Raw genomic sequence first — 10,230 nt, 5'->3', positions numbered from 1 at the left:
AGGCGCCACCAGGGCCATGGACGCCTCATACACCGCCGTCGACGTGTTGTAGTGATGAGGTATCGTGCAGGATCTGACACAGGATCACCTTCAGGCAAGATGAATAGGTCTTCAGGGGCACGACGGCCGGCCACAGCAGGCCCCTGCCATGGACGGCGCCGCCCGAGCCACAGCCGCTCGCCAGCTCGCCTCTGGAGCAGTCCAAGCTTATCCGCGAGCTCGTCCACTAGCGCCCGTCGCCGCCACGACGTCCTGCAGGCTAGAGAATGGCGGTTCGCCGTTCTTATCCACGGCCGCCGTTGGAACCGACTCCAGCCGCCTATATAAGGAGCCCCCGAGTCCGTCCAGTCCCTCAGGCGACCTCAAGCCACCCCACCTAGCACCCTCATAGCAGGCAATCGACCAGGGAGGGTCTTCTTCCCCATCTCCGACCAGTACAGCCGCCGCCGCCCTCCGGTCCATTCAGTCGCAACCAGAGCCCCCTCCCCCCCCCCCCCCCCGTCGTCCGTATAGCACCACCATCCTCCTCCCCTCGACCGTGCGGAGCCGCCCAAACCCTCAGCTGCGTCGGGGAACCACCGTAGGCCAAAGCCCCAAACCTCCCGAAGCTGCCGTCCGCCGCGGAGCTCGCCGCCGGCGACTCCCTCCATCCCCGCCACCTCCTCGACCACCGGGAGGACCGCCCCGGCCTGGCGGATCCATCCCCGCCCTCAGGACCCCGCGAGGAGCCGCCGTTCGCCGACGTTGATCGCCGGAGCCCCGCCTCTGTTCGGCCAGAGGAGGAAGGAGGCGGGGGCGACTGGTCAAACCTGACCAGTGGGCCCAAGGGACCCACTGTCAGTGACCCACGAGCCGGTCCATGCGGGTTAAGTGGAGGATCTGACACAGGATCACCTTCAGGCAAGATGAATAGGTCTTCAGGGGCACAACGGCAGCGGCGGCGCCATGGCCGGGACTGGTGACGACGACGGCGGTGAGCGAGCGGGAGGGTGGCGGCGGCTGCGTGCGAGTGGGAGGCCGGAGGATCACCACTCATTGTGTTCGACATATGTTTACAAGGGTTTCATGCCCACCTGCTTTACAAGGGTTTCATGCCACACTATAATGTTTGGACGAGGCACGGAGAAATGGGGGTTATGATGGAAGACGGCGAAGAAGAAGAGGACGATGACAACTATGTGCCCCCTGAATACGGTGATGCTGCAACGGGGGAAGCTGCTGAAGATCAAGAGGAACCAGACGATGTGCCCAATGATGCTGCAAGGGGGAAGCTGCTGAAGATGAAGAGGAACCAGTGCCCGATGATGATGATCTCCGCCGGGTCATTGTCGATGCAAGGACGCAATGCGAAATTCAAAAGGAGAAGCTGAAGTTCGATCGCATGTTAGAGGATCACAATAAAGGGTTGTACCCCAATTGCGAAGATGGCAACACAAAGCTCAGTACCGTACTGGAATTGCTGCAGTGGAACGCAGAGAATGCTGTGCCTGACAAAGGATTTGAGAAGCTATTGAAAATATTGAAGAAGAAGCTTCCAAAGGATAACGAATTGCCCGACAGTACATACGCAGCAAAGAAGGTCGTATGCCCTCTAGGATTGGAGGTGCAGAAGATACATGCATACCCTAATGACTGCATCCTCTACCGCGGTGCGTACAAGGATCTGAACGCATGCCCGGTATGCGGTGCATTGCGGTATAAGATCAGACGAGATGACCCTGGTGATGTTGACGGCGGGCCCCCCAGGAAGAGGGTTCTTGCGAAGGTGATGTGGTATGCTCCTATAATACCACAGTTGAAACGTCTGTTCAGAAACGAAGAGCATGCCAAGTTGATGCGATGGCACAGTGAGGACCGTAAGAAAGACGGGAAGTTGAGAGCACCCGCTGACGGGTCGCAGTGGAGAAAAATCGAGAGAAAGTACTGGGCTGAGTTTGCAGCTGACCCAAGGAACGTATGGTTTGGTTTAAGCGCGGATGGCATTAATCCTTTTGGGGAGCAGAGCAGCAATCACAACACCTGGCCCGTGACTCTATGTATGTATAACCTTCCTCCTTGGATGTGCATGAAGCGGAAGTTCATTATGATGCCAGTTCTCATCCAAGGCCCTAAGCAACCCGGCAACGACATTGATGTGTACCTAAGGCCATTAGTTGAAGAACTTTTACAGCTGTGGAATGGAAATGGTGTACGTACGTGGGGTGAGCACAAACGGGAGGAATTTAACCTGCACGCGTTGCTGTTTGTAACCATCAACGATTGGCCCGCTCTCGGTAACCTTTCAGGACAGACAAACAAGGGATACCACGCATGCACACACTGTTTAGATGACACTGAAAGTATATACCTGGACAAAAGCAGGAAGAATGTGTACCTGGGCCATCGTCGATTTCTTCCGACCAACCATCAATGTCGAAAGAAAGGCAAGCATTTCAAAGGTGAGGCAGATCACCGGAAGAAGCCCGCCATGCGTACCGGTGATCACGTACTTGCTATGGTCAATGATTTACACGTAATCTTTGGAAAGGGTCCCGGCGGACTAGCTGTTCCGAATGACGCTGAGGGACACGCACCCATGTGGAAGAAGAAATCTATATTTTGGGACCTACCCTACTGGAAAGAGCTAGAGGTCCGCTCTTCAATCGACGTGATGCACGTGACGAAGAACCTTTGTGTGAACCTGCTAGGCTTCTTGGGCGTGTATGGGAAGACAAAAGATACACCTGAGGCACGGGAGGACCTGTAACGTTTGCACGAAAAAGACGGCATGCCTCCGAAGCAGTATGAAGGTCCTGCCAGCTACGCTCTTACGAAAGAAGAGAAAGAAATCTTCTTTGAATGCCTGCTCAGTATGAAGGTCCCGACTGGCTTCTCGTCGAATATAAAGGGAATAATAAATATGCCAGAGAAAAAGTTCCAGAACCTAAAGTCTCATGACTGCCACGTGATTATGACGCAACTGCTTCCGGTTGCATTGAGGGGGCTTCTACCGGAAAACGTCTGATTAGCCATTGTGAAGCTATGTGCATTCCTCAATGCAATCTCTCAGAAGGTGATCGATCCAGAAATCATACCAAGGCTAAGGAGTGATGTGGCGCAATGTCTTGTCAGTTTCGAGCTGGTGTTCCCACCATCCTTCTTCAATATCATGACGCACGTCCTAGTTCATCTAGTCGACGAGATTGTCATTCTGGGGCCCGTATTTCTACACAATATGTTCCCCTTTGAGAGGTTCATGGGAGTCCTAAAGAAATATGTCCGTAACCGCGCTAGGCCAGAAGGAAGCATCTCCATGGGCCATCAAACAGAGGATGTCATTGGGTTTTGTGTTGACTTCATTCCTGGCCTTAAGAAGATAGGTCTCCCTAAATCGCGGTATGCGGGGAGACTGACTGGAAAAGGCACACTTGGAGGGGGGGACTCAATAATATGCAGGGACGGATATTCTTGGTCTCAAGCACACTACACAGTTCTACAGAACTCTACCTTGGTGACCCCGTATGTCGATGAACACAAGAACAGTCTGCGCTCCAAACACCCAGAGCAGTGTGACGACTGGATTACATGTGAACACATCAGGACTTTCAGCAGTTGGTTGGAAACACGTCTCAGAGGTGACACCACTGTTTGTGATGAGTTGTACTCGTTGTCCAGGGGACCATCTTCGACTGTATTGACTTACAAAGGATACGAGATAAATGGGAATACATTTTACACGATCACCCAAGATCAAAAGAGCACCAACCAAAACAGCGGTGTCCGCTTTGATGCAGCAACCGAGAGGGGAAAGGACACATATTATGGTTACATAATGGGCATATGGGAACTTGACTACGAACATGATTTTAAGGTCCCTTTGTTTAAGTGCAAATGGGTCAATCTGTCAGGAGGCGGGGTACAGGTAGACCCACAGTACGGAATGACAACAGTGGATCTGAACAATCTTGGCTACACTGACGAACCGTTCGTCCTAGCCAATGATGTGGCACAGGTTATCTATGTGAAGGACATGTCTACCAGACCGAGGAAAAGAAAAGATAAGGAAGCGAATACATCATACGATGAGCCAAAGCGCCACATAGTTCTTTCAGGAAAAAGGGACATTGTGGGAGTGGAGGGCAAGACAGACATGTCTGAAGATTATGAAAAGTTTCATGAAATTCCTCCCTTCAAAGTCAAGGCTGGCCCAAGCATCCTGATAAACGATGAAGATTATCCATGGTTACGGCGCAATAAGCAAATGACACAAGTGAAGAAAAAGTGAAGACTTTCTCCCGCAACTATTATGATGATACCATGCCAACTTTGTAATAGACGAGTATGATACCATTGTCCGTTTTGTACAAGAAGTGCATCTAGTTTTTGCCGTAACCCTCTCAACTTTCTTGCACATGCTATGTGGATGAAATGATGATACCATGCCAACTTTCAACCTTTTCAGAGTTCATTTGAAATGCTTTTCAATTTTAGGGTCTTATAGCTCAAAATAATTAGTAAATGCATGAAAAATAACAGGCCAAAAATTAATAATTATGCCACCTACTGGGCCACCACGGCCTGAATACGATTAGAAACCCATCCATGGGCCAGGATTCAGGCCCACAGAAGGCCCAGTAGGCCCACAGGCATGTACAGAGAGGTTAGGCCCGTAAGCCTGCTTTAGAGAGGAGCTCGACAGCTCAGGCGCACCGCACCTTATAAACAGGTGCGGCTCTCTCTTTGCTAGCGAGGTGGGACTAAACTCACCACCACGCCGCTGTGCAAGGCCATTGGTCCCGGTTGGTGGCACGAACCGGGACCAATTCCACCCTTTGGTCCCTGTTGGTGCCACGAACCGGTACTAATGAGGCTGTGGCCCCACGAGCACCTTTAGTACCTGTTCGTGGCACGAACCGGTACTAGAGTTTCTTACTAAGCAGTTTTTTAGTCCCACCTCGCTAGCTGAGAGGCACTAGGAGCGGTTTATAAGCCCTGAGTGGAGAGACGATGAAGAAGAGGCGCAATGCTCACGTTGCTTAGCTTCAAGCCTTGAGGAATAAGGTAGACTGCATCGAGCTATGTGCAGTGCAGTCTACACTATTCCGAAAGGCTTGAAGCAAATCAACGAGCATTGCGCCTCTTTTTTATTTTTAATAACTTATTACAACTCCGGACTTCTTGTGTTCCGACAAAATAAAATAAACTTTAATAAAATTTATGAAACTAAAATTAACAAAGTATTTTCTGTTCAAAACATTATAAGAAACCTCTATTATTATTGAAACTAAAATCATATAAAATTGATGCAACTAAAATTATCGAAGTATTTTCTGTTCAAAATCATTAAAAGCAAAAAGAATTTTCATAAAGAACTTTTTTTATAGAAACTTTAATAGCAAAAAGAATTATCATAAAGTAAAATAAATAAGTAATTAGAAACAAAATAAAATAAAATAAATAAGTTTTTTGTTGTAAGTAGAAACAAAACAAAATAAATAAAGCAAAAAAGAAAACAAAAAACTAAATACAGCAAAAACAATTCATAAAGAACTTTTTTTGATAGAAACTTTAATAGCAAAAAACATTATCATAAAGTAAAATAAATAATTAATTAGAAACAAAATAAAATAAAATAAATAAGTTTTTTGTTGTAAGTAGAAACAAAACAAAATAAATAAAGCAAAAAACAAAAAACAAAAAAACTAAATACAGCAAAAAAAATTGTTGGGGCGCTGCCCGCTTAGCCTTCCAACCCTCAGGTTTGCAAATACAGACCCAGAAGGGCTAGGAGGCTAAACGGGCAGCGCGCCAAAGTTAGGCCCAGAAGCCTGCTATAGAGAGGAGTTCGAAACAGCAGCCGCAGCGGGGCTTATAAACCACTCCAAGCCCCTCTCAACTAGCGAGGTGGGACTAAACTTTTGGCCGCGATGCGGACAGCAAAAAAATTGTTGGGGCGCTGCCCGCTGGGCCCTCCAACCCTCGGGTTTGCAAATACAGGCCCAGAAGGGCTAGAGGGCTCAACGGGCAGCGCGCCAAAGTTAGGCCCAGAAGCCTGTTATAGAGAGGAGTTCGAGACAGCAGCCGCAGCGGGGCTTATAAACCACTCCGAGCCCCACTCAACTAGCGAGGTGGGACTAAACTTTTGGCCGCGACGCGGGCAGCAAGAGGCCTTGGTCCCGGTTGGTGCCACCAACCGGGACTAAAGGGGTGCATTGGTACCGGTTCGTGGCACCAACCGGGACCAATGCCCCTCCTTTAGTCCCGGTTGGTGCCACCAACCGGGACCAAAGGCCGCCGCTTTCCGCCCTTTGCGCTGCTGAAAAGGGACCTTTGGTCCCGGTTGGTGGCACCAACCGGGACTAAAGGGTGGCATTGGTCCCGGTTGGTGCCACCAACCGGGACCAAAGGTGTGCCTATATAAGCCAACACTTGGGAAATTTTCAGATCCCTCGCCAGTTGCCCCCGACGCCGCCAGGCTGCCCGTGCTCGCCGTCGCCGCCCGCTCCTCGTCGCCGTCACCCCGCACCCTTACCTCGACAGGTCGCCGCCCGGTGCTCGTCGCCATCGCCCTGCCCCCACGCGTCGCCCAGCCTCGTGCTCCCCTGCCCGCGCGCGCCGCCTCGGCGCCCCGAGCCCCCTGCCCGGCCCGCGCGTGCTCGCCGGCGCCCTCGCCGCCCACGCCCCCGCGCGCCGGCGCCCTCGCCGCCCCCGCCGTCGCCGTCGTCCTTAGCCGCCCCCGCTGTGAGAGCCGCCACCCCGGCTCTGTTTTTTTATTAGTTTAATTGTTTTTTGATCATATATATATATAATGTATATCTGTATGCATGTGGCTATATGTTTTTGTTCATATGTGGCTATATGTTTTTTATTTTTATTAGTTTAATTTTTTTGTTCATATGTGATGTATATGTGTATGTGGCTATAATGTATATGTGAACAAAAAAAATTTGAATGCATGTAGATGTTCAAAATGTATGAATATATATGTCAAAAATGTTTTTTTGTTCATACAAAGTTTTTTGTTCATATATAGAAAGTTTTTATATATGACAATGTGGATATATATTCGATATATATGAGAAATGATGATCCCTGGAAAAGTTTTATATATGCAAAAGTTACAATTTTAGAGAAGTTTTATATATCTAGCTAGGAAGGGAAGAAGAAGAAAAAGAAGGATAGGAAAGAAGAAAATAAGAAGAGGAAAGAAAGAAGAAGAGGAGAGGAAGAAGAGGAGAAATAAATAAGAAGAGGAAAAAAGAAGAAAAAGAAGAGGAGAAGAAGAAAGGAATAAGGAGAAGAAGAAAAAATAGAAAATATTCTATTTTTTCTTCTTCTCCTCTATTCCTTTCTTCTTCTCCTCTTATTTTTCTTCTTTTTTTTCTTCAATCCTCTCCTCTATTCCTTTCTTCTTCTCCTATTTTTATTTCTTCTTCGTTTTCTTATGTTTTATCGGGTCTGTCGTCGTCAATATATATACTCCTCCCGATAACTTCAACACGAGGGGGGGTCGATATACCCCCTCCCCGATAACATTATTTTCCCGTGTATATATGTCGTCGTTGTCGATATAACCCCCTCCTGATAACTTCAACACGTGGGGGGGGGTCGATATACCCCCTCCCCGATAACATTATTTTCCCGTATATGTATGTCGTCATTGTCGATTTTACCCCCTCCCGATAACTTCAACACGAGGGGGGATAACTTCAACACGAGGGGGGGTCGATATACCCCCTCCTCGATAACATTATTTTCCCGTGTATGTATGTCGTCGTTGTCGATATAACCCCCTCCCGATAACTTCAACACGTGGGGGGGGGGGGTCGATATACCCCCTCCCCGATAACATTATTTTCCCGTGTATGTATGTCATCGTTGTCGATATATATAACTCCCTCCCAGATAACTTCGACATGATGGACGGTCGATATGTATACCCCCTCTCGACCGTGATAACTTATACCACGGGAGCACCCCCGGCCCTCTCGCTAGACCAAAACTCTGGAGTACACCCAAACCCTAGAAAAAACGATGTCGGTCTCCTACCCCCTCCCGCCGCGCCCCTACCCTTGAAGCGTTGCCTAGGCCACCCCAAACCCGGAATAAGCTAGGTCTACGTTTGCACTAATATATCCACCTGCTGTCATGTTTGTGTAATAATTGCCATGTTGTAATATTTGCAGAAACAATGTAGCACGGACGAGATGAGCAAGCAAAAGAGGTGTTGGGGGACATAATCTTAGCCGGAGGTGATATCTTGTCGTATCTTAACGACAATGATGATCTGGAAGAACAGGGTGAAGAAGCAGGCTACGGTGATCGAAGAGTGGAGGAGGAAAGACATGATTATGATGGCTCCGGTGACCCAATGCTGGTGCAAGAAGGAGCCCGTGGTGACGGCTCCGGTGACCGAACAGAGTCCGGCCAGGTAAATATATTAGTTAAGCCTGTGATGACTAGCTAATTGATGCATTCATTGTTTTGGTATGTACACATATTAATTAACACTCGTCTTTCTTCTTTTTTCTAGCCCTCCAGATCGAGCACAACTTCGGTAAAGAGACGAGGCCCGAAGAGAAAGTTGCGCTCGGATGAAAGGTTTGAGATCACAGCAATCGCGCGCGACGGCCAACCGATTGAACCCCTCCGGACAAAGGATGCTTTTGCTGCTCAGTGCGGGGTTCTAGTTAGGGACAAGATCCCGATCAGCATCCACCAATGGTATATGCAGAAAGATGATCTTTGGACTGAGCTGAAGGCAAATTTCACCCTACCGCCAGAGGAGGATCCGGAGAAGCCAGTTATAGAGCAATTAATCAAGTCTCATGCTCTTAAGAAGATGGCAGACATATTCAGGAGGTGGAAGAATGAGCTGAAAACGTTTGTCAACAAAGAAGAGACACCAGAATTCATCGGCCGGTATGAGAAGATCAGAGATCACTGGCCCGCATTTGTGGCCCACAAGACATCGGAAAAGAGTAAGAAGATGTCAGCGACAAACAAGAAGAATGCTGCGAAGAAGAAGCTTCACCATCGCACGGGGTCAGGTGGCTACCTCAAAGCCTGGCCTAAGTGGGCCAAGTCTGAGAGGGATCTGCTTGATAAAGGGATCGAACCAGAGACAATGAACTGGCCAGATCATTGCCGGACTTGGTTCTTCGGGGCTGGCGGAACCTTGGACCCTGTATCAGGGAGGTGTCGTTGGACGGACGAGCAACTTGCAATACCCGTCAAGAAGCTTAAGCACTATATCGATGCAGCGCAGCAAGGGACGTTCGTTCCAGACAGAGAGAACGACGAGCTCACAATGGCCCTCGGGAATCCTGAGCACCCTGGACGGACACGAGGCACGCCAGGCTCCGTTCCGTGGAAGGCTGGTTTTCCGGACGCGGGCGGTTACAAAACCCAGGAGAGGAGGAAAAAAGTGGAGCAGATCCAAATTCAGAAGCTGCACGAAAGGGTTCAAGCGCTAGAGGAACGAGACGGCAATCGAGATGCCGAAACTGCCCCCGAAGCTACACCGCCATCTCAGCGGAGAAGCAGCGTGGCTTCCACCGAGCTGCTTCAGCTGGAGCATGCGACTCCTGCTAGCTACCCCGTGGATGCTATCACGGAGTCTCAACATTGCCACCTTATGGCGGAATGGCAGAACTTCAAAGTCAAGGCGGCTGTTGGCTCTGTTTTACCTACTGAACCCGGCGCAACCTACCACTGCCGGCCGATTCCAGAAGGATATGCTAGGGTTATGGTGGATGAAATAACGGAGGGATTTGAGGAGCTCCAGCTTGACCACCCTACCGGTGAAGGGGAGACTCGGCTGGGTTCTGCTCTGAAGACTCCATGCCTATGGCGGAAGGAGCTCATCAAGCTTCCGAACTGGACGGCTCCGGTGAGTAAGGGCACTCCGCCTCCTCCTCCCCCTCCTCCTCCGCCTCCTCCTCCGGCGAGTGATCAGGGCACTCAGCCTCCTTCTCCGGTGCGTGGCGGCACTCCGCCTCCTTCTCTGCCAGCGCCGGCGCGCCAGAGCAGCCAACCTCCTCCTTCTCCGCCTCGTCAGCAAGGGCGGAAGAGACCCGCCGCCGCTGCGGCTGCTCCGGCGCGTCGTAGTCCTTCTCCTCCGCCTCGTAAGCAAGGAAAGAAGACAGCCGCAGCCGCTCCTTCTGCTCTGCCGGCGTCTAGCAGTACAGCTGCCAGAGGCGGGAGGCAATACAGATTCGGTCCTTCTCTGAAGACTCCAGAGAAGTTACC

The sequence above is a fragment of the Aegilops tauschii genome, chromosome 6 (assembly GCF_002575655.3).
Source record: "Aegilops tauschii subsp. strangulata cultivar AL8/78 chromosome 6, Aet v6.0, whole genome shotgun sequence".
Lineage (NCBI taxonomy): Eukaryota > Viridiplantae > Streptophyta > Magnoliopsida > Poales > Poaceae > Aegilops > Aegilops tauschii.
The sequence above is the reverse complement of the archived record's forward strand: the minus strand, read 5'-3'. Positions refer to the sequence as shown.